This window comes from Pan paniscus, chromosome Y, assembly GCF_029289425.2.
Source record: "Pan paniscus chromosome Y, NHGRI_mPanPan1-v2.0_pri, whole genome shotgun sequence".
Classification (NCBI taxonomy): domain Eukaryota; kingdom Metazoa; phylum Chordata; class Mammalia; order Primates; family Hominidae; genus Pan; species Pan paniscus.
In genome coordinates this window covers 26,848,241-26,871,252 of record NC_073273.2, presented here as the reverse complement: position 1 = coordinate 26,871,252, position 23,012 = coordinate 26,848,241, and the positions used below count along the sequence as shown (strand labels likewise).

At 38.0% G+C, this 23,012-nt stretch overlaps 1 long non-coding RNA gene across 1 annotated transcript in view; it reads left to right on the top strand.

Moving 5' to 3' along the window:
* Positions 1-20,131, top strand: part of LOC129395738 (uncharacterized) — a 32,544-nt gene extending 12,413 nt beyond the window's left edge. Inside the window, exon 3 of the long non-coding RNA XR_008622991.2 lies at positions 17,744-20,131. This is a non-coding gene — a long non-coding RNA (uncharacterized LOC129395738). The remainder of the gene's footprint in view (positions 1-17,743) is intronic.
* The last annotated feature ends 2,881 nt before the right edge of the window (positions 20,132-23,012 follow it).

The window sequence follows — 23,012 nt, the reverse complement described above, 5'->3', positions numbered from 1 at the left end:
GCATCAGGGGTTTGAGTATAATAGCCTAATGTTTATTCAAGTTACTAAATCTATCCATTTGATTTGAGGGCCTGATCATACTGGTTTTATTTTGCATCCAAGACCTAATAGTGTCACCTTTTGACTTAGCACATGAATATGGAGTATGCAGTATAGAAGAAATCCAGAACCAAGTTGACTTAGGTTCCGCAAGAGTCCAGTATCCATCTGTCTTTTCTATAGTTTCTTGGGATCCAAATACATTCAAGAGTAGCTGACACCATGGTTCAAAAATATGGGTTACTGTAGGATATGGAAATCCATCTTCACTGAGGGATGAATGAGCCCATAGTTCAATTTTAGTAACTATGAAAGGTACTGGTGGAATCTAGTTGTAAGTTGATGGTTTAGCACCAGGCTTAACTCTATGAGCTACATGATATGTTTGGTGTCTAATACTCTCTTCACTGGATTGAATCTGTTCCTGTTTTATAAGACACAAATTGTTTCCAAGTTGCAACTTCAGGAGTAATTTCTAGCCAAGGTCTAGCTACAATTTGTCCATGAGACAGAACATTAACAGATTGAACTTGAGACTGACCAGTATCAATCTCAGAAGGAACTTGAGATCCACCTAGGCCCCTTGAAAAGAGAAACCAGGATCCACCACTACTAACTAATGGTAGAGTATGAAGCCTAATTTTACTAGCTAATGTATTAATCCAGGATCTTGCTGAATCAGTCACAGCTTGATATTTATAATTTGTTGTCTTTTTCTGAGGAAGATTCCAGGGTATAGGTATAATAGCTGTTTGGGAGTTCTGGGGTCCAGAAAAAAAGAAATATTGAGAAGTGTCAGTTTCTGGGGTACTCCAGCATTCAGCTGTATCAGGATGATCCCACGGTTTGGCAACAGGAGAAATCCAGGATCATACCATTGGGAATTTGCTAGCTGAGGAGAGGTGACCACTTTGAAAGTGTAATAGTCTTTTGGCATGAAAAAAGTCTCTATTATTTGAACCAAAAACATTGAATAAGTATGCTGGTGCTTTCTGTTCACTGGGGAAGTGCTTAATCTTCTCCATGTTTGTACTGAGAATCCATGGAAGACCAAAGTGTCAGAGCCTATGTTACAGCTAAGTGTGTTTTGTGGACTATTTTCTACTCCAGGAGGAAAATTGCAGGGTAGGGAACAAATACGACCCAGTGGTTTCTGGGATGTCTTGATAGGCCATCTAATCCAAGATATGTATAACCTGTCCTGATGACAAGAACAGGGTCATAAACAGGCTTCTGAGGTATCACTGACCAGGCCTACCAGTTCCCAGTGACAGCCAAAGAGGGAAAGAACAGGACTATTTTGCTGTACCTGAATGGGTGGAAACAAAGATAACCATATATATTAGAAATACATATAGACATATAGTATACATGTATTAAAATATATAATGTATAAATTACATATATATGCAATACATATATGTTAATTATAAATTACACAGACACATATATTGTGTATGTTTAGGGATACTTATATTTATAAATTAGTTATATAGCTTATATGGTTTATACATATATTAAATTATAAGTGTAAATTATACTTTTCTTTTTTTTTTTTTTTTTTTTTTTTTTGAGACGGAGTCTCGCTCTGTCGCCCAGGCTGGAGTGCAGTGGCGCGATCTCGGCTCACTGCAAGCTCCGCCTCCTGGGTTCACGCCATTCTCCTGCCTCAGCCTCCCGAGTAGCTGGGACTACAGGCGCCCGCTACCGCGCCCGGCTAATTTTTTGTATTTTTAGTAGAGACGGGGTTTCACCGTGTTAGCCAGGATGGTCTCGATCTCCTGACCTCGTGATCCGCCCGCCTCGGCCTCCCAAAGTGCTGGGATTACAGGCGTGAGCCACCGCGCCCGGCCTATACTTTTCTATTACATGTAAATTTCATATTACTTGATGGACAGTATTAAATATTACATGGTACATACTTCAAGAGTTCCACATAACACTTAGGCACAAATAATTCTAACTATGTTTAAAAGAGTAAAATAAAATACCAGAAGCAAATTAGTGGAAAGTTCTCAACAATAAAAAATCACCTACATACGCAACATGATTATCTGAATATTACTTATGTTCTTTGTCGTGTAATTTTAGGCAAAGCACAATTTATACAGTCATATGAAATGAGTGTTTGTATCACCTCCTCTGCCATTATGTTTGTTGAAGCCATCATCATTTGTTTGGCCTCTCTGCTTGATTCTGATGCCCACTTGTAGCTAACATTTTGTTCTCCCTATAGCCGCAATTACCCTCAGAGGAAAAGCACTTATTCTAAAATTGACTACATAATTTGAAGTAAAACACTCCTCAGCAAATGCAAAAGAATAGAAATCATTAAAAAAAAAAAAAAAAAAAAAAAACAGTTTCTCAGGCCACAGTGCAATCAAATTAGAACTCAATATTTAAAAACTCACTCAAAACTGCACAATTACATGGAAACTGAACAACTTGCTCCTGAATGACTACTGGGTAAATAATGAAGTGAAGGCAGAAATAAATATGTTCTTTGAAACCAATGTGAAAAAAGACAAGTTACCAGACTCTCTGGGAAACATTTAAAGCAGTGTTTCAAGGGAAATTTACAGCACTTAATGTCCACAACAGAAAGTAGGAGATAACTAAAATCAGCACACTAACATCAAAATTAAAAGAACAAGAGAACACAAACAAGAGCAAGCGAATTAAAAAGCTAGCAGAAGATAAGAAATAACTAAAATCAGAGCAGAACTGAAGGAGATAGAGACATGAAAAACCCTTCAAAACATCAATGAATCCAGGAGCTGGTTTTTTGAAAAGATCAACAAATACATAGACCACTAGCCAGACTAATAAAGAAGAAAAGAGAGAAAAATCAGAAGAATCAAAAAGACACAATAAAAAGTGATAAAGGGGAGATCACCACTGATTCCACAGAAATGCAAATTACCATCAGAGAATACTATAAATACCTCCATGCAAAGAAACTAGAAAATCTAGATGAAATGGATAAATTCCTGGATGCACACACTCTCCCAAGTCTAAACCAGGAAGAAGTCATATCCCTGAATAGACCAATAACAAGTTCTGAAATTGAGGCAGTAATTAATAGCCTACCAATGAAAAAGAAAAAAAAGTCCAGGACTAGACAGATTCACGGATGAATTCTACCAGAGGTACAAAGAGGAACTGATACCATTCATTCTGAAAACATGCCAAACTATAGAAAAAGAGGAAATCCTCCGTAACTCCTTTTATGAGGCCAGCATCATTCTGATAACCAAATCTGGCAGAGAAACAGCAAAAAAAGAAAATTTCAGGCCAATTTCCCTGATGAATATTGATGCAAAAATCCTCAATGAAATAAAGGCTAATAGAATCCAGCAGCACATCAAAAAGTGTATTCACCATGATCAAGTTGGGTTCATACCTGGGATGCAGGCTGATTCAACATAAGCAAATCAATAAACATAATCCGTCACATAAACAGAACCAATGAAAAAACCACATGATTATCTCAATATATCCAGAAAAGCCCTTCCACAAAATTCAACACCCCTTCATGGTAAAAACTCTTAATAAACTATGTATTGATGGAACATATTTCAAAATAATAAAAGCTACTTATGACAGACCTACAGCCAATATCATACTGAATGGCAGAACCTGGAAGCTTTCCCTTTGAAAACCTGCAGAAGACAAAAATGCCCCCTCTCTCACCCCTCCTATTCACCACAGTATCGGAAGTTCTGACCAGGGCAATTAGGAAAGACAAAGAAATAAAGGGTATTCAAATAGGAAAAGAGGAAGTCTTGTAGTCTGTTTTTGCAGACTACAAGATTGTATATTTAGAAAACCCCACTGTCTGAGCTCAAAATTTCCTTAAGCTGATAAGCAACTTCAGCAAAGTCTCAAGATACAAAATCAATGTGCAAAAATCACAAGCATTCCTATACATCAGCAGCAGACAGAGAGTCAAATCATGTGTGAATTCACACTGTTGCTACAAGGAGAATAAAATACCTAGGGATACAACTTACAAGAGATGTGAAGGACCTCTTCAAGGAGAACTACAAACCACTGCTCAAGGAAATAAGAGAGGACACAAATAAATGGAAAAACATTTCATGCTCATTATAGGAAGAATCAATATCATGAAAATGGCCATACTGCCCAAAGTAATTTATAGATTCAATGCTATTCCCATCAAGCTACCATTGAATTTCTTCACAGAATTGTTCAAAAGTATTTTAAACTTCATATGGAGCCAAAAAGAGCCCGCATAGCCAAGACAATCCTAAGCAAAAAGAACAATGCTGGAGGCATCAAGCTACCTGAATTCAAATTATAATACAAGGCTACGGTAACCAAAATAGCATGGTACTGGTATCAAAACAGAGATATAGACCAGTGAGACAGAACAGAAGCCTCAGAAGTAACACCACACTGGTACAACCATATGATCCTTGACAAACCTGACAAAAACAAGCAATGGGCAAAGGATTCCCTGTTTAATAAATGTTGTTGGGAAAACTGGCTAGCCATATGCACAAAACTGAAACTACACCCTTTCCTTACACCTTATACAAAAATAAGCTCAAGATGGATTAAAGACTTAAATGTAAGACCTAAAACCAAAAAAGGCCTAGAAGATAAACCTAGGCAATACCATTTAGGACATAGGCATGAGCAAACACCTCATGTCTAAAGCACCAAAAGCAATGGCAACAAAAGCAAAATTGACAAATGGAATCTAAGTAAACTAAAGAGCTTCTGACAGCAAAGGAAATTATCATTAGAGTGAACAGGCAACCTATAGAATAGGAGAAAATTTTTGCACTCTATCCATCTGACAAAGGACCAATATCCACAATCTACAAAGAACTTAAGCAAATTTACAATAAAAAAAACCAACCCATCATAAAGTGGGTGAAGGGTATGAACAGACACTTCTCAAAAGAAGACATTTATGCAGCTGACAAAAATATGAAAAAAAGCTCATCATCAATGGTCATTAGAGAAATGCAAATCAAAACCATAATGAGATACCATCTCAGGCCAGTTAGAATGGTGATCATTAAAAAGTCAGGAAACAACACATGCTGGAGAGGATGTGGAGAAAAAGAATGCTTTTACACTGTTGATGGGAGTGTAAATTAGTTCGACCATTGTGGAGTACAGACAGGTTATTCCTCAAGGATCTAAAACTAGAAATACCATCTGAGCCAGCATTCCCATTATGGGTTGTATATCCAAAGGATTGTCAATCATTCTACTATAAAGACACATTCACACTTATGTTTATTGAGGCATTGTTCACAATAGCAAAGACTTGGAACCAACCCAAATGTCCATCAGTGATAGCGTGGATAAAGAAAATGTGGCACATATACACAATGGAATAGTAAGCAGCCATAAAAAAGTATGAGTTCATATCCTTTGCAGGGACATGGGTAAAGCTGGAAAGCATCATTCTCAGCAAACTAACACAAGAACAGAAAGCCAAACACTGCATGTTCTCTCTTATAAGCTGGAGTTAAAAAATGAGAACACATGGACACAGGAAAGGCAACATCACACACTGGGCCTTTAGTGGGCTGGAGGGCTAGGGGAGGGATAGCATTAGGAGAAATACCTAATGTATATGACGGGTTGATGGGTGCAGCAAACCACCATGGCACGTGTATACCTATGTAACAAAACTGCACATCTGCACATGTACCCCTGAACTTAAAGTATATAAAAAAGGAAATACATATAGACATATAGTATATCTGTATTAAAATATATAATGCATACATTTCATCTATATGCAATACATATATGTTAGTTATGACATATACAGATACATATATTATGTATGTTTAGGAATACTTAGATTTATAAGTTAGTTATATAGCTTATATGGTTTATATATATTAAATTATAAGATATTAACTTAAAAGTATAAATTATACATTTCTATCACATGTAAATTTCATATTACTTGATTGACAGTAATAAATTTTACATGGTACATACTACATGAGTTCCATGTAACATTTAGGTATAAATAATTGTAACACTGGTTTAAAAAGTGAAATCAAATACCAGAGGGAATTTAGAAGAAAGTTCAAAACAATAAAAAATCACCTACATACTCAACATCATTATCTGCATATTACTTATGCCCTCAGCCAAGTAACTTTACGCAAAGCACAACTTATACAGTCACATGAAACGACTGCATGTATCACCTCCTCTGCCATTACATTTGTTGAAGCATCATCATTTGTTTAGTTTCTCTGCTTGAATCTGATACTCACTTGCAGCTTACAGTTTGTTCTCCAAGTAGTCAGAATTATACTCAGAATAAACAAAAGGATTTGTCTTTGATCTCACTTAAGTGTTTTCCTTTGTTCATCTTGCCACATGTTGGGAGTATGACTACTTGCTTAATTCTAGTCTCCGAATTATTTCAATGGTTATTTTGTCTGCCTGGAATTCTCTTCCTCCAAATGTCTGCCTAGATTACTTCCCCAAGGGTTTAGCCTTTGCTCAAGTAAGGCATTTTAAAGGCATGTGACTCCAAAAACACTTTTTCCAACATCTTTGCATCACCTAATTAACTATGAACTATAGTTGATGTAAAAAATGTTTGTAAAATGTGCTTAGGTTAAATGTGCCAGTGTTATTGATAGTACCCTTAATACTTTTAGTCTTTGCACGGAAAAGCAATAAAACTAGAACAAGCCAGGAAACCACCTTTTCAAAGTTGTGGTAGGCGGAGACCACCACCTTCTTCAAAAAACAGGATACCTGCAGGAAGTCTGAGATCTGGAAGACGAAGTAGTGGAGGAACAAGAGGGTGGCTTCTCTCATAGGAAGGACACTTCGGTAATGTTTTAAAATATAAAAATGGAACCACAGGACTGAAAGAAAGTAAGTTTGACGATATCAAATTTTCTCAATTTTATCTATTTCCTTTATGAACAGAAAATTAACTTACAGATACAATTATTTCTAAGTACTAAAGGTGTATTATCAGAATGATTGAACTAATATCTAAAATTCATTTTAAAGTTGTAATAACTTTGCACTGAAATAACAAAAATTTGAAACTGAGTTGTGTTTATGAATGCTGATTGCCTGCACTCAACAAGTTTTCTGCAGAACTCATTTATATTCATTATACTTTAGAGTTTTCAACTTTGGGGCCCAGAACTTCATATCAGTTGTAACATCAAAATAGGATGGAATATTTAAAATTTTCCAACAGGAAAAAAGTAACTCAGTATTTAAGATTGATTTTGCAATATTTGTTTTTTTGTGTATACATGTGCTAACATCTATGCAAATCTATTGCGTTGTAATTTTGATAGAGAGTTTGTACATTGGTCTGCCATAAAGCATTTTCAATTTAAGAAACGTAGAACTTTAATTTCTGAAAACAGTCAGTGACTCTGGAAAGGTCTAATAACCACGGCTTCACAGATATATATGTATCTTTCTTTGCTGAAGGATGAGTCACTGAAAATGATATTTATGAGTGATTTACACCATAGAAATGAGGGGTCGATTTTTACGTAAAAAAGAAAAACTAACCATATATTTGTAAACAAAACAAAACAAAACAAAATGATTGGATGGGCTGGGTGAGATGGCTCATGCCTGTCATCTCAGAACTTGGGAAGTATGGGATGGGGGGACCACAAGGTCAGGAGTTCCAGACAAACATGGTGAAACCCTGTCTCTCCTAAAGGTATAAAAAATTAGCCTGGCATGGTAGCTTGCACCTGTAATCCCAGCTACTTGGCTGAGGCAGGAGAATCACTGGAATCTGGGAGGTGGAAGCTGCAGTGAGGTGAGATCACATGATTGCACTGTAGCCTGGGGTAATAGGGCAAGAGTCCATCTCAATAACAAATAAATAAATAAATAAATAAATATATCAGTTAACTTGTATTGTCTATTAACCAACCTTCAAAAATCTATCATTTATTTTTGGGTTTTAATAACCAGATGTGTAATTAACTGGAGATGTTCTTTTGAAGCTGAAATTGCAGTGTTTGCTCCATTTTAAGATGCATAGTTTCATGATTATTTTGTCTCCATTGATCTTGAGGGTGAGGTTCAATAATATTCTGTCATGTAAGAGAATGTGTGTATTCTAACCTGTAACGCCACCTGGCAATTGGCATATGTCTATATTTTTTGTAGATATATGAAAAATATTTTTATATTATGTAATATGCAATTCTTAAAGATTATTAAAATTTAACAGTCTAATCTGAAAATTAGTGTTTTATAAGGGAATTGTAAGAATTCTATATTCTGTTAACAAATTTTAGAGGTAAGGTATTTTCCTGATGTGTCACTTTTTGATATTGTAAATATTTGAGTTTCTTTGAATAGAATTTAGTTTATCTTTATCATATGCTTTGAAAATTTTTCCTCATAACAGAATGATATAAAGTCATTTATCATTTTTCTTTTAATATTTTTATGTATAGTATACTTAGATATTTTACTGATCAATATCTGCTCCTTGTTCACTCCCTACTTTTCCCACATCTCTCTCATAGAAAATATTATGATTCTTGAGTTTCTTTCTAGATTTTCTAAATGGAGTTTTCTTGCTTGAATTGTACTAATTTCATATAAAAATGTTAATTTTATTAATTTAGACAAATGTGAATTTGTAAGATTATAATATGTAGAAAATCTTTATAAAAAACTAAAACTTAGCCATTTAAGAAACAGTGATGTTAGTTAACTAAGGAGTTTGTTTGAGGCCGGGCGCAGTGGCTCACGCCTGTAATCCCAGCACTTTGGGAGGCCGAGGAGGGCAGATCACGAGGTCAGGAGATCGAGACCATCCTGGCTAACACAGTGAAACCCTGTCTCTACTAAAAACACACACACGCACAAAAATAGCCAGGTGTGGTGGCGGGCACCTGTAGTCCCAGCCACTCAGGAGGCAGAGGCAGGAGAATGGCATGAACCGGGAGGCTGAGCTTGCAGTGAGCCAAGATCGTGCCACTGCACCCCAGCCTGGGTGAAAGAGCAAGACCCCACCTCAAAAAAAAGAAAAAGAAAAAAAAGAGTTTCTTTGAAATGCAGATGATGGTGGATACACTCTTGATCTCAACATGAGTTATTCTAGGGGACTCACTCCAGTTAAAAGTGGTCCCTCTTCAAGAAGTGGAGGGCCTCCTCCTAAAAATCTGCTCCTTCTGCTGTGGCAAGAAGCAATAGTTGGATGGGAGGCCAAGGTAAATGCTACCTGATAGAAAGACCATAGTTTTTGTAGGACTAAAAATGAGCCATTTTACCTGGATGCTTAACTTTAAGTTTATCAAACAAAATAGAAGTGACATACACATTGGCTTAATTGGTGATCGATCACTTTGAGTATAGTTTCTCTCTCACTAGGTACGTTTCAGGTTTATGGTGAAGAAATACTCCAGCTTCTCATTGCAGATCAAGGAATTGATTAGAGTGAGGCCAACGTTTCTTTTAATCCTGTGTTTGCTAGAGGATTCCCCTTTATTTTTCTAAAAGCTCCTAGCAGTATTCTTTGATGGTAGGCTTCTTCATCTAATGAATTCTTCCATTTCCTAGGTGCCGTGGTAATGGTCCCCTGATGTTCCAATCTGAAAATTGCTTGTTCAGCTTCTTTGTTGGGTTGGAGTCTTGTTCTTACCAGGTCAGAGTGCGTTGGTGAGATGATGGCTCACTACAGCCTCAAATTCCTGGGCTCAAGCAATTCTCCTGTTTCAGCCTCCTGAGATGCTGCAACTACCGGCATGCACCACTACACCTAGCTAAACATTTTTCCTATTTTTTTGTGGAGAGAGGATCTCACTACATTTTCAAAACTGACATTAAAGCCTGGGGCTTGAGCAGTCCAGCTGCCTCAGCCTTCTACACTGGCTCACAGCGTCAGCCACTGAGCTGGGCCATCCAGCTTCTGAGACCTCAATAAGCTTATGTGCAAGGCATTCTTCCTGCTTATATGAAGATTCAAAAGAACTACAAGAGCATTTAGCAGAAAAGGAGTCACTGGGCTTAAATATAATTTAAAAATAAATTCAAGGCTTGAAAGGTAGACATGAAGGAGTTCAATATTCTTAAGTGAGCATCGCAGAAGGACGGTGTTGTGAAATATAAGGGGATGTAAATCAATAATTAAGATTGTACCGGGAGGTTTAAACATTAACAGAAGATCCTTAGTGTAAAATTTGAAATTATTTGAGGAGAGTACTCAGAACTAAGCAACACGAGGTGAGCAGTAGGATTTAATAGAAGCAGTATTTTTCAGAAGGATAATTTTAAGATCGCAGACTAAACAGAAGAAAGCAAGACAATAAATAAAAGTTCTTAGCAAAGAAGTTTAAGCAGAACAAATTAAAATTCTTACTTAGTCCTCCATCCTAATATGGAGGAAATTGAAAACCGACATTTTCAATTTTACATTTCATATGTAGACTGTCAGTGAAGCTAGGTATTTATTGACTTCAGGACACAAAAGCCAACATATTTCATTGGAAAATTCGCTCGTGAACATATCATACGTGAAAGACTGACATTTAAGGAATAGCTAGTGAAGAGGATATTAAAGAAGAACCTTCTCTATTTTGAAATAGCAACAATGTTGTAATGACCCCTTTAACGTTACTGGTTATTGAAATAAAAGTAAATGTTGGCCATCATTAGAAAATCTTCACTAATACATTTTAATTTGTCAACATTAGACAGCCACTTAGAGATAGAGCCACTTAGAGTCAATATAGAGCCAGCCACTTAGAGATAAAGGAGAACTTTTATGTAAAAATTTAGCATGTAGTCATTCAAAGGTAGCAGTATTTGTGTGTGTGAGATGAATTTAACAACATGGGAAAATTTACCTTCTTCAGCTGAGAAAGGACAATTTATGTAAACTTTAAAATCAGTGAAAAGTTTGATGGTTTTACATGTTTTCCCTCTGTCATTAGTAGTCATCAGTCATTCATATGAAGAGGAAAATAATAACTAAGTTGTTATTAACATTGCAAATGAACTTTACCTGAGAATTAGTGTTAGCCTTCAGCTTCATTAGAAGAACTGGCCTTGCGGGAGCCATGGGATTATCCAAAGCCATAAGAAATATTCACAGTGTCATGATTGGCTAGTAATTTAGGAAACAAAGAATGGAGTCATAGAAGCAATAATTTTAAAAAGTTGTTTGAGAGAAGAGAAAATAGTGTTTCAGATCTGGTGTTCTTTACATAATGTTCCATCACATGAGTGTTAAATATCCCATATCACGTGGAAGAGAGAATTATGGAGGTCCTCCATGCAGAGTGACAATCGCTTCCTGGATAAATGACCATATGTCACCAAGAGATGATGGTTATGCAATTAAGGAGAGTTAAAGGAAAAATGAAATTAAATAGTTGATTTTTTTTGTTGTGCTGATGAAATTCACATAACAAAAGTACACATTATAAGGTAAAGAGTTAAGTGGTGTTTAATACATTCTGTGTCATGCAACAACTACCTCCATCGAGTTCCGAAACATTTTCATGATTCCAAGCTAAAACTCCAACTACCAGTTAAGCAGTTCCTTCCATTTTCTCCCTTCCCTCAGCTGCTAGCAAACACCAGTCAGTGTTCCACCTCTGAATTTATCTGTTGTGGGTACTTAATGTTAATGGGCTCAAACACTACATGACTTTTTGCATCTGTCTCTTTTCCCTTTGCATGATGTTTCGAAGGTTCATTTACATTGCAGCACTTCACTCCTTCCACAAACTGTTAACCCATTATTTTATTTGGGGTGTTTCCACCACAGTGTTTCTATGCACCAATATTTGTTTGAGTACACTTATTCGATTCTGGGTATGTATATAAGTGGAATTGCTTGGTTCTATGATAATTATGTTTGTTTTCTTGAGGAACCACCACATTTCTCCATAGAAGTTGCATCATTTTCCATTCCAACAAGTATTGTATCAGGGTTCCAGTTTATCTACATCCCCTCAAACACTTGGTATTTCCTGCTTTTACTGCCATTCCAGTGTGTGTGTGTGTGTGTGTGTGTGTGTGTGTGTGAAGTATGGTATCTCGTTGTGGATTCGAAATACATTTTCTGAATCACTGATTATGAGTATCTGTTCCATGTGCTTTCTGGGCATTTGCCTATTTTATTGGAGAAATAGCTATTTAGATGTTTGGCAATTTAATTGTGTTTAAGTTGTTATTTAGATATATTTTTGGATACTAGAATTTAAAAATTTAAAATTTGTTGCTTAAACTCATGCACACAGACATCATCCAAGTTCCTGAGAAGCTAGGGATTATGCTCCACCACCTAGAGGCTATGCATACTGTGATTATGGTCATTCTAGTCAGGATGAACATTCCTCTACAGGATATAAGTACTATAATGTTATCTGGATTTATTAAATTGATTTCTTAAATTGTTCTTTCTGCCATTAAGAACACTTTTTTATTATTTTTTTTTTCAATTTAGTGATCGTGGTGGCTACTCTGAGGCCTGTGGTAGAGATCTTTCTCAATGAGTAAGTGGAAGTTCTTACAGAGATGCATTTCAGAGATATGGTAATGGTCCAGGATGGATTTGTAAATTATAGAATTACATTTAATAGATCAGATCATTATTTACATGAAATTCTAAGGAAAATTATAAAGAACAAATATAACGTGCTTCAATAATGAGTATTCTTAACAGTATAAAATATAGGGAACGATATGAAAGTGAGAACTTCAGTTCATGTTCAGAAAATGTGACTCAACATTTACCTTAGAATTAAACTTGTCAAGCTTCAAAATACTACTCTTACACTTATTTTAAATAAAACCTTCTACTATTTCAGGCTTAATTATTATCCTGTCAACAAAGGCAGAGGAAAGCAGATATTTCCAAATAGTACTTTAATTAGTTCATGCTTTAGTGATAGCAGTAAAAATGTTTAAATGTAGCCCAACATATTATTTTATCAACTCTGCTGGGACCTCTCATGGTGCACCACCTGCACAAGGACCTGGGATGTCTTATGGTGGAAGCAGCTATCACGATTATAACAATACTCGAGATAGATATGGCAGAAGTCGGGAGAGTTACTCAAGCAGTTGCAGTGATTTTTATTCGTGTGGTCATGAGCACTTTGGCAGAAAAGACTGAAGGAATACACCTTCTCTGGATAGGGTGCACCCTGCTCCTCATGTAGCATATCGTAGGTCAAGTTAAGTGGCATCTGTAGGAGATAGTGGGGAAAGTCAACCTGAAAAAGGAGACTGAAGCAGATATTAAAGCAAGTATCCAAAATAATGGTTATTGCATACCAAACCTTGTTTGCAAATTGAAAATTGAAATGTTATTTCTGCATTGTTACCTGTATATTACTGAAAGAAACATGTTGGTTTTGTGGAGAGAAGTAGATAATAACTTCCTCCATGAAGTTTTTGAGGAATTCAAAGGAAAAGGAATGGTTTTCAAGTAATTTCGTACTTGTTAATGCTATTTGAAAACTATCTGTTTAGATGTAATATCTATATTAAAATTTTCAGAATACATTGTTACATGTAATGCAAAATGCCTGATGTTATTGCTCAGCTATACATGCTTAAAAGCAAATACAATACGAGAGTAAATTGTGTTGTTTGTTGAACATTTTTCTTTGTTTCTTTGAACACAAATGGAAACAAAATTAGGCATATATTACATCTCCCTTGCAAGCTGCACAAGTTTTCTAATTAGGCTCTTTCTCTTTAAAAATTTACAAGCTTAAAATGTTTCAGAAGTCTTTAGAAGGACTACAAAATTATCTGCATCACCATAAAACGTTTATTTTTTTAGAGGAATAGTACAGGTGAAAGGATGTAATTACATGTGGTTGATACTAAAGTTTAAGACATCTGGAACATTCTACTTGAAGCATTCTGTGACTGAAGGGGGATAACGGTAATGAAAACTTTCTTTTTTAACCTAAATCAAAAGTGTACCAGCGGAGTTTCTCAAGTGCATAGCATAATGAAATTAAATGTTCCTAGTTTAAATAGTGGAAAGTAATCAACACATGCATGACCTCACACACTTGTCGTTTTGAGGTGATAAAACGTGATATGCCCCATCTTACATTTATTAGAGAAAGAATGTGTTATCCCTAGTTAAAGTCAGCATGCTGCAGAAAAGGTTTTTAACCAATTCCTCCTTTCTAACTAGAAATACGTGTTCTTGATCCAACATCTCCTCAGTATACCCTCTTCACTAAACACCACCCCAACCATTGGAGTCGCTACTTCTGTGAGATCTGCTTTTAGATTTCATATAGGAACGAGGTAGTGGGCTATTTGCCTTTCTGATAACTGGCTTATGTCATTTAACAAAATGGCATGCACACATTCACCAGATTCACACACATTGTCACAACTGGCAGGATTTCCTTCTTTGACAATGCAGCGCATTTTTCCATTGTGTTTATGTGCCCTATTTTTTTATCCACTCATCAATTGAGGGACACTCAAGTTGCTTCCGTATCTTGGCCATAGCGAAACTGTGAAGAGTGCAGCAATAATTGCATGGGTGCACGCACCGCTTCAGCATACTGATTTGTGTACCTCTGCGTGTGCCCCGGTATTCTGATTTGCTGGATCATATGGTGGGTGGTTCTACTCGTAGATTTCTGGAGACTCTTTTTTCATTTTTATTCTTGAGATGGAGTCTCGCTCTGTCGCCCCGGCTAGAGTGCAGTGGCGCGATCTTGGCGCACTGCAAGCTCCGCCTCCCAGGTTCATGCCTTTCTCCTGCCTCAGCCTCCCGAGCAACTGGGACTACAGGCGCCCGTCACCACGCCCGGCTAATTTTTTGTATTTTTAGTAGAGACGGGGTTTCACCGTGTTAGCCAGGATGGTCTCTACCTCCTGACCTCGTGATCCACCCCCCTCGGCCTCCCAAAGTGCTGGGATTACAGGCGTGAGCCACCACGCCCAGCGATTCTATACTTAATAAAATCCATAAAACTTCTTGTAATGCCTGCACTAATTTACATTCTCATTAAAAGTGTGCAATGATTTCCTTTTCTCTGCATCCTTAGCAGAAATGAGTTTTGTTTTTTTGTTTGTTTGTTTTTTGTTTTTGTTTTTGTCTTTTGGATAATAAGCATTCTGACTGAAGTGAGATGAAATCTCATTGTGGTTTGATTTTTCTGATGGATTAGGGATGATGAGTGCTTTTTAGTGTGTCTTTTGCGAAATTGTTTGTCTTAGTTTCACAAACGAGTATTCACCTCCTTAGCCCATTTGTTTTCATGCTATTGAGTTGTTGGAGTTCCTTATGTATTGTAAATATTCACCCACTAACGGACGTATGGTAATCCAATAATTTCTCCCATCCTGTAGGATGTTCCTTCCCTCTGTTTAGTTTCCTTTGGTGTGCCGAAGCACTTTAGTTTGATATAACTCCATTCTCTATTTTTGATGGTGTTTACTGTGCTCTTGCAGTCACTTTGAGACCCTCATTGCCCACATGGATGTCATGCAACTTCCTCCTTGTGATTTCTTCTGGTACTTTTATCATCGCAGGTCTGACAATGGAGTTTGGTGAGAAATAATCTACTTGTAAAATCCTTTATGTGGATATTCAGGTTTTCCCCAACCTAGTTTATAGAAGATACTTAATTTTGCATTGGGCGTTCTTGCTTTTTTGGGAAAAGGTCATGTGCTGTAAATGCAGTGACTTAGTCCTGGTCCCCTGTTGCTTTTCATTAGCTCATGTCTCTGCTTTTCTGCCAGTGCTGTTCTATTTCGATACATAAAACTTTGTAGTATATTGTGAAGTTAGGTACTATGATGCCTCCAGCTTTGAACTTTGTACTGGATTGCTCTGAGTCTTCAGGATCTTCTGCCATTTCATAGCAAATTTAGGATTCTCAGATTGTTTTTCTATGAAGAATGGGTCACTGATATTTTTATAGGGGTTGTATAGAATCTGAGGATCAGTTAGGTAGTATTGACGTCAATGCCATGGACAATGTGTGTGTTTGTGTGCACATGCTCAGGGCCAAGAAACGCTGGGTGTCATCACCAATAGTGAGGTGGGCCTTAATATCCAGCCAGATTGCCTTCCTGGACACACACAGAAGGTCCCCTTCCATTTTGCCATCTCTTCACATTTTCGGCCCTGTGAGCCCCGTGCGGTCCTCCAGATTCCCTGTGTGGTGGCCTGTCTTTTCTAGGGGTGGGCAGGGGCTGGGAGAATGAGGATGGCAGAAGGGAGAAAGCACATCTGGGGAGGCTGGAGTCATGGAAATGGAACTTGACAGGCCTGGGAGAGCCATTCTGGGAGGATGTAGACCTAGACGGGCCTCAGGTGGGCACCTGTGTGGAGGGTGAGAGCACCCTGGTTGAGTCCAAACTGAGCCTCAGGTGGTAGCAGGCCTCAGGGCAGAGAAGGAAGCTAGCAAGGGATGGTGAGGCAGCTATCCCTTGAGCCTGGCTTCTCACCCACTGATCTTAGTTACTTATGCCTCTTGAGGGGCTTAGGGTTCCCCAATCCTGAAATGTGGGTACTACAGTTCCCTGACGGGCCTTTCTCCCCCAGCCCATGCATGGTCTGAGTTTGCTTACCACAGTCTCCTCCCTGAGCCTTGGCTTCGCTATGTGTGTCCTAGCTCCAGGACCCACAGGCCTCTCATCCCCCAGCCCTGGGCTGCTCCCCAGCCTCCTCTCTGTTCCCTCTCTGAGGGCCTAACTCCCTTGGGTAGTGCTGCATGAGACTGAGCCACGGGCCCTGGCTGATGATCTGGGGAACTGGGCAAAGTGGTCATGACAGGTCAGGTTCTGGTTCAAAGCCAATTCCTCCAACGCCAAGCAATGACCAACAAGGTCCCTTCCCATGATGCCCCACCACCACCCCACCTCAGCAACCCGTCATACCCTGGGCAGTCACCATCAGCCAACCAGCTGAAGAAACTCAGTTAGGTGTGTCCTGCCTGAAACTGGGGCCTTCACCTGCATGACCCTAGAACCACTGGACACAGTGGAGCCAGTCACCCTCTATCCTGGAGCGAGAGGAGTTGGGAAGGCTCATGCCAGACCTAGCTTCCCACATACCACACCCTCTACCATGCGGGGAGGCACTCCTTATTAAGAATTCCAATGCAGTACTCCTTAAGGATCACTTCATTGTGGAAGTAAATGTTGCGATGAAAGGCAAACTTCATCCTTCCACCAGTACTCAGGATGGCTGAGTTCCTCCACCTGCCTGTCCAAGAAGGAGAAAGAGGATAGTCAAGGGACAGTTTCATCTAGGTGGGCTGAGGTGGCCTGCTAGCTGGGGTGAAGCATGCATTTCCCCTTCCCAGCTCTCCCACTGAGACGTCCCCGAGCCCCAGGAGGACCTCAACCTGACCAGGACCTTGGAACCCTCCCCAAGACCCAGGCTTCCCATCCTGACCTGCAAATCCATCATGTGGCTTTGCAGGACTTCCTCATGGTTTCTGAGCTACTAGCTCTCACCAGAAATAACCATAACTTTGAAATGGCTCTTTATGTCAAATTAAATTTTTCATTTTTACTACCTCATGTGTTGGATGAGGCATGTATTTTTAAATTTATTTTCACCCTTATTGTACCTCTGTGATAAACAGTTTACTAACATTCATACCATAATTATCTTTCAGTTTTACTTGTCTGTTCCTAAAGATTCACTGAAACTAAGAATTATATTTATGCTTGTATCTTTCAGCAACTGTATGTCAGATAACGATGCACATTACTGCAGAAATCACATATACAGGTCCAAAGGGAGACGAAGAAGAAGAAGAAGAAAGCAAGCTTTAAAGTCTATACATTCCTAACACTGTATCAGAAACTCAGTAATCACAGTGAAATCAAAGAATGACCACAGTCAATTCCATCTCATACCTAGGCTGAAATATGAAACGTCAAAAGAAAAGAAAGTTAAGAACTTTGGGCTTGTAAAAATTTTCCCATACAGATGAAATTATTGGTAACTTTGTCTCACTAGAAAACATAGACAAAAATCCACTTTTTGCATATGTGTAAACATAAATATTTTTATTTCCATCAGTTATGACATGCAAGCAAATAATAAAGTGAAAGTACAATACAATGATATATGGAACTTTCTCAATCTTAAAATATTCCATTGAGACTATTTATTTTATGAAAACCATAAAGAATCTTCATTAAACTACATTACATAGTACTTTTTAGTGTTTTACTTACAGTTTAATCAACAAATTAAAGGGAATTCTTCAACATTATTTATTACCAATACTGTTTGTCTACTTGAGTAATCCTTTTAAAATTATTTTAAGTAAAACATTAAAAACAAATTATATTGACTGATTTCAGCTTTTGATGAAAGCATACTTCTGTATTTGTAGTAATGTGAAGTATAACTTTCTTCTCACAATGGATCTTTTATAACACGAGTGTTATTGTTTTGTCTGATACAAACCCTGTATTATTTTATGGCTTTACTGTATCCATAAATTACACGCCTCCAGAGAGTAGGCTTCGAACAGATGGAAAAATTATATTTGTGACAAACTTCAAGGAAAGGAAATGGTAAAATGGGAGAATAATTTCTAACTTTCTAACTGTTGGTCAATGCAGTTGTACATGTTTAGATGTAGACACATATTTGCACACTGCAAGTTTGCACATGTACATAGAAATTTATATGAGATACCCAAAATATATGGGTTGTGTGATTTTTTAATTAATCCACAATTTTATATGCGTGGAATTTGATAAGCGGTTACATTATCCATATTCAATTTGTTGTAAAGCCAACAAAATCTCTGTCAGCATTCATTTCAATTAATACAATAATGTTAACTGCTGATAGCTTCATTTTCCTTGTTCCATGCTGGCAACCTGAAAGTAGATTCTCACTCTAATTAGCACTTAGGGTGTGATCCACAAGAGACTGTCACCTTGCTGTGGATTGTGACCTCTGACGACTGCTCTTTCTTCCTATAGCATTCCTACTTTGCATATTTAATAAACTTTGTGCATGGTTAAAAGGATAAAAGTGAAGTGAAATGTAGGCCATGCTGTGAAATGTTCCATGGTTTCTGTATCTCTGACTGACTTTTCATGCTATAGAGGACAAGAAAGACAATTCAATATGTTTCTTATTATCCAGTCCAAAGCAGTCTTTCTTACTAATATGCCAAATCCATCACTTCAAGGCACTGACATCTAAACACGGCTACACGTCTCAAAATCTCTTCTCATTAATAACCGTTACGTTAGTCACTGATGTCCAGAACTGGAATCTGACTGTGAAATCCCCAGGTGGAAATTGCTATAATGGCTCAAACTATGGGAATGACTATTTTTCAGCGTAATTGCTGCTGTCATCTTACTGAAAAATATCATATTAGATGGCAGCTTTTAGTTACATAAATTCTGTTATTAATTTTTAATGTCCCACATTTTTATGATATTGCACAAGTAAAGATCTTTGATAACTTAAATGGTAAACTGAGCAATTGCTAAAATAACTCACAGCACTTCAAACATTCATTTACTTACTAGGAGTGCCACATATCATCGACCCCTGATTAAAACAAAGTTGGAAAATTGGTTATTAAAATATGCATTTCAAGGTATTTTTAAAAACTACCCATACCATATATGATGCCCTATCTGCAAGGATGAAGCCTTAGCATAAATGTTTCAAAGCAGAGAAATCTAAACAATACTGGCAACATGACATCCCAATCATGTGCTCAAGTGTATATTTGTGCCTCTAGGGAGGCAACTTAAGTGGTGTGTAATATTACCATTTTCATTCTCCCCAGTACCTCTTTTATTTAAAACAAACAAATGTTTCACTATTTGCAAGAAAAAAATGAGTTCTTACTCTGTTGTATAACTGATATTTCTATCAGCTTGTTTTAATCTTCCTATGAACTGTGAATGCCTAGATAACTTTCAGTGTATCTGTAAAGTGGGAAGGTAACTGTACTTAGCTCACAATACTCTACAATGGGATAATATGACTCAAGAAATATACATTTGCCTAGACAACACCTGAGATATACTAAGCAATACATAATCCTTCTCATATCAAATGCCTATTATAATTATTCAAATATATGGCCATAATAAAAAGATAAGTGTTTTATATACAAAGTAAATGTCTTTTGCCTTTAATATCTCTCTACACTTGTCTTAATAACCTCAACACAAAACACCCATGGAATCCGTTTTCAGCTGAGCTGACTACCAGTTATTAGGGTTTAAGTAAACAGAATAAAGATTTTAAAAGTAGATGACTAGATACAAGAAATCACACTTTCACCATAAGAAATAATTATTCTCAAGTGCCACTGCAACAGCAAACTTGAAAAAAAATTAAGTATAACATATTACAATATTCTAAAATCTAAAATTTCCTCTTTGAAGTCCAGTGGTTCATGCCTGGAATCCCAATAATTGAGAGGCTGAGAAGGGAGGACTGCTTCAGGCTGAGAGTTGGAGACCTGCACAGGTAACCTAGCAAGACCTAACTCTACAAAAGTAATTAATTAATTAAACAGGGCATCATGACACGCATCTTTTCTAGTTACTCAGAAGTTCAAGGTTGCAGTGAGCAGTCAAGGCACACTGCACTTCACCAGGCAAGAATTTGTCTCTAAAAAATAATACAACAAAACAAAGCAAAACAAAAACACTTTCAGGTGTTTTTTGAAAGTTTGTATAATTGCTCCAAGAGCATAGACATTGTTTAAAATTGAGCAGTTCATGGGGAATGGGCAGAGAAAATGGCTTATATTGTTTTCCAAAAATCAAGATAAATATGTTAGAATATTATGTACAAATATCTAACAATCGTTTGTGAAATAATTACTGACAAATGTCAAGTCATTGTCTTTATAGCCTTTTCCTTCAAAACATTCATAGCTTAATTGGAGAATGAAGAGAAGAACAATAATTGCAATGTACTGTGCAAGTGTTACAACGTGTAAAACTTAATAACTTAGTTGGAGCGGAAAGAAGTTCTTAACTGGGTTAAGACAGGTGTGGGGAAGCTTCTTAGGGCAGGAACAAAGAACAGGATCTGTAAGAATACCAATTTGCAAGAAGAATGTTTAGGAGAAAAACATTGTGGGAGAAAAGAAACATTCTTTCTGTCAATGATAGAAGTACTAACAGTGCATATGATGCCATCTGCCCAATTCTTAGACCATAAATATTTCTTGAATGAATCAATGAATAAAAGATATTGGGAAAAGCGTTCTGGAAGGGATTTTAAAAATCCTAAAAGGAAAGGTAAATACCCTTGACTTTACGATTTTGCCTGTTTTTCTCTATGTTCTTCTTAGTTTACTACCTCATAAGCTCCGTTTTACTTTTTGGTCTTTTCACAAATATCATGCATGAGTCATTCCTCAGACTGCTCCTCTCTTGACCCTTTGATAGTATATTTTTCTCTGATCTTCCTTTGTGTGTGCTCCTGGGTTTATATGCCCACAGATACCACAGAGGTCAATCACCTCTCCTGGCACTGTTCTGTAATAGAGAGGCCTGGCCCCTGTGAGGCATGGTTCCTAGGCTCCCATAAAAATTACTTCCTGTTTCAGTTCAGTCAAGGGGTGACACTGCAGAGATTAGAGAACAAGAACATGAGAGAAGCCAGTTTGTTTCCCTGTCCTTCTCAGCAGGGGATACGTTTCAGCAGTGATTCCACGGCCTGCAGGAAACACTGCGTGTGTTTCCGTTTTCCATGTAGTGACCATAATCCCAGACTGGCTCTTCTAATGCCATTTTCTGCAGTTGTCTTCTCTAAAGGATTTGGGTGCTATTTTTGGAGATTTAAATAAAATATATTGATGTGGAAGGGGGACAGGGAAGTGCTGGGTAGAGCAGGGCGTGTTCCTTGGCTTGGGCTCCACCCTCAGGCCTGTGCTCACTGACCTAGGTGAGGACGGCACTTCTGTTTTCTTGCCCAAATGTTGCATTTCCCAAGACCACCCTGGCCTGCCACACCTCCATCCTGCCACACCTCCATCCTGTGATATAAGAAACCCCCAGATCCTAGCAGGCAGTGATCCTAGCAGCTGGACGTCTAGAGGGACCATTAGCAGAAAAAGTCACAGCAACTGGACCTCGAGAAGACACCGGAGGAAGGAGAGCACAGAGACTGAGGCTGCAGGCCATCCACCGCAGAAGAACACCGAGTTTCGTGGAGCTGTGGGAGGAGAGCGCTGACCTGTCCCATTCCAAGGGAAAACTGCGTTCCCGCTCCATCTCCCTTCTGGGTCCCCATCTATCTGCTGACAACCTCTACTTAATGAAACCTTGCACTTATTCTCCAAGCCCACGTGTGAGCCAATTCTTCAGGTACACCAAGGCCATAAACCCCGGGATTCAGATAGCCTTCTGTCTTTGCAGTAAGTCAGGATGTCTGATGGAGCTGACTAACACAAGCCACCGACGAATGGACCATGTAACACATGCCCTCTGGGGATTCAGGAGCTGTAAACATTCACCCCTAGACACTGCCTGGGATCAAATCCCCACAACCTGTCCTCATTGCACGCCCCGCGGGAGAGGGGATTAGGGACTTCTTCCCGTTTCAATATGAGTCTGTTTCCCATGCAGTCTGCTTTCTGTAATACTGCAGTGTTATCTCATTGCATATATTTGACAAAATAAGTTACAAGCTATAAGTAATATGAGAAGAAAGAAAATCGTGGAGAATAAGGAAGAAAATGAAACGTTGTATCAGTAAGGAATGTTTTTACTTCAGATAACATAAAAAGTAAGTAAGGGATGTCTATTTTTCACATGTGAACCAGCCATAGTTAGGCAGTTGCTGCCTTTGATCAGTTGCTCTGCTGCATGGTAGTAGCAGTGACTTTTTTGCTATTTTCTCCAAGGTGAAACCTAGCTGAAATTCATCACCATGTTGAGTCCAGTTGTTCCCAGCCAGCTTTGCCCACATCTTGGTTTTCCCCAGTGTTACCAACTCC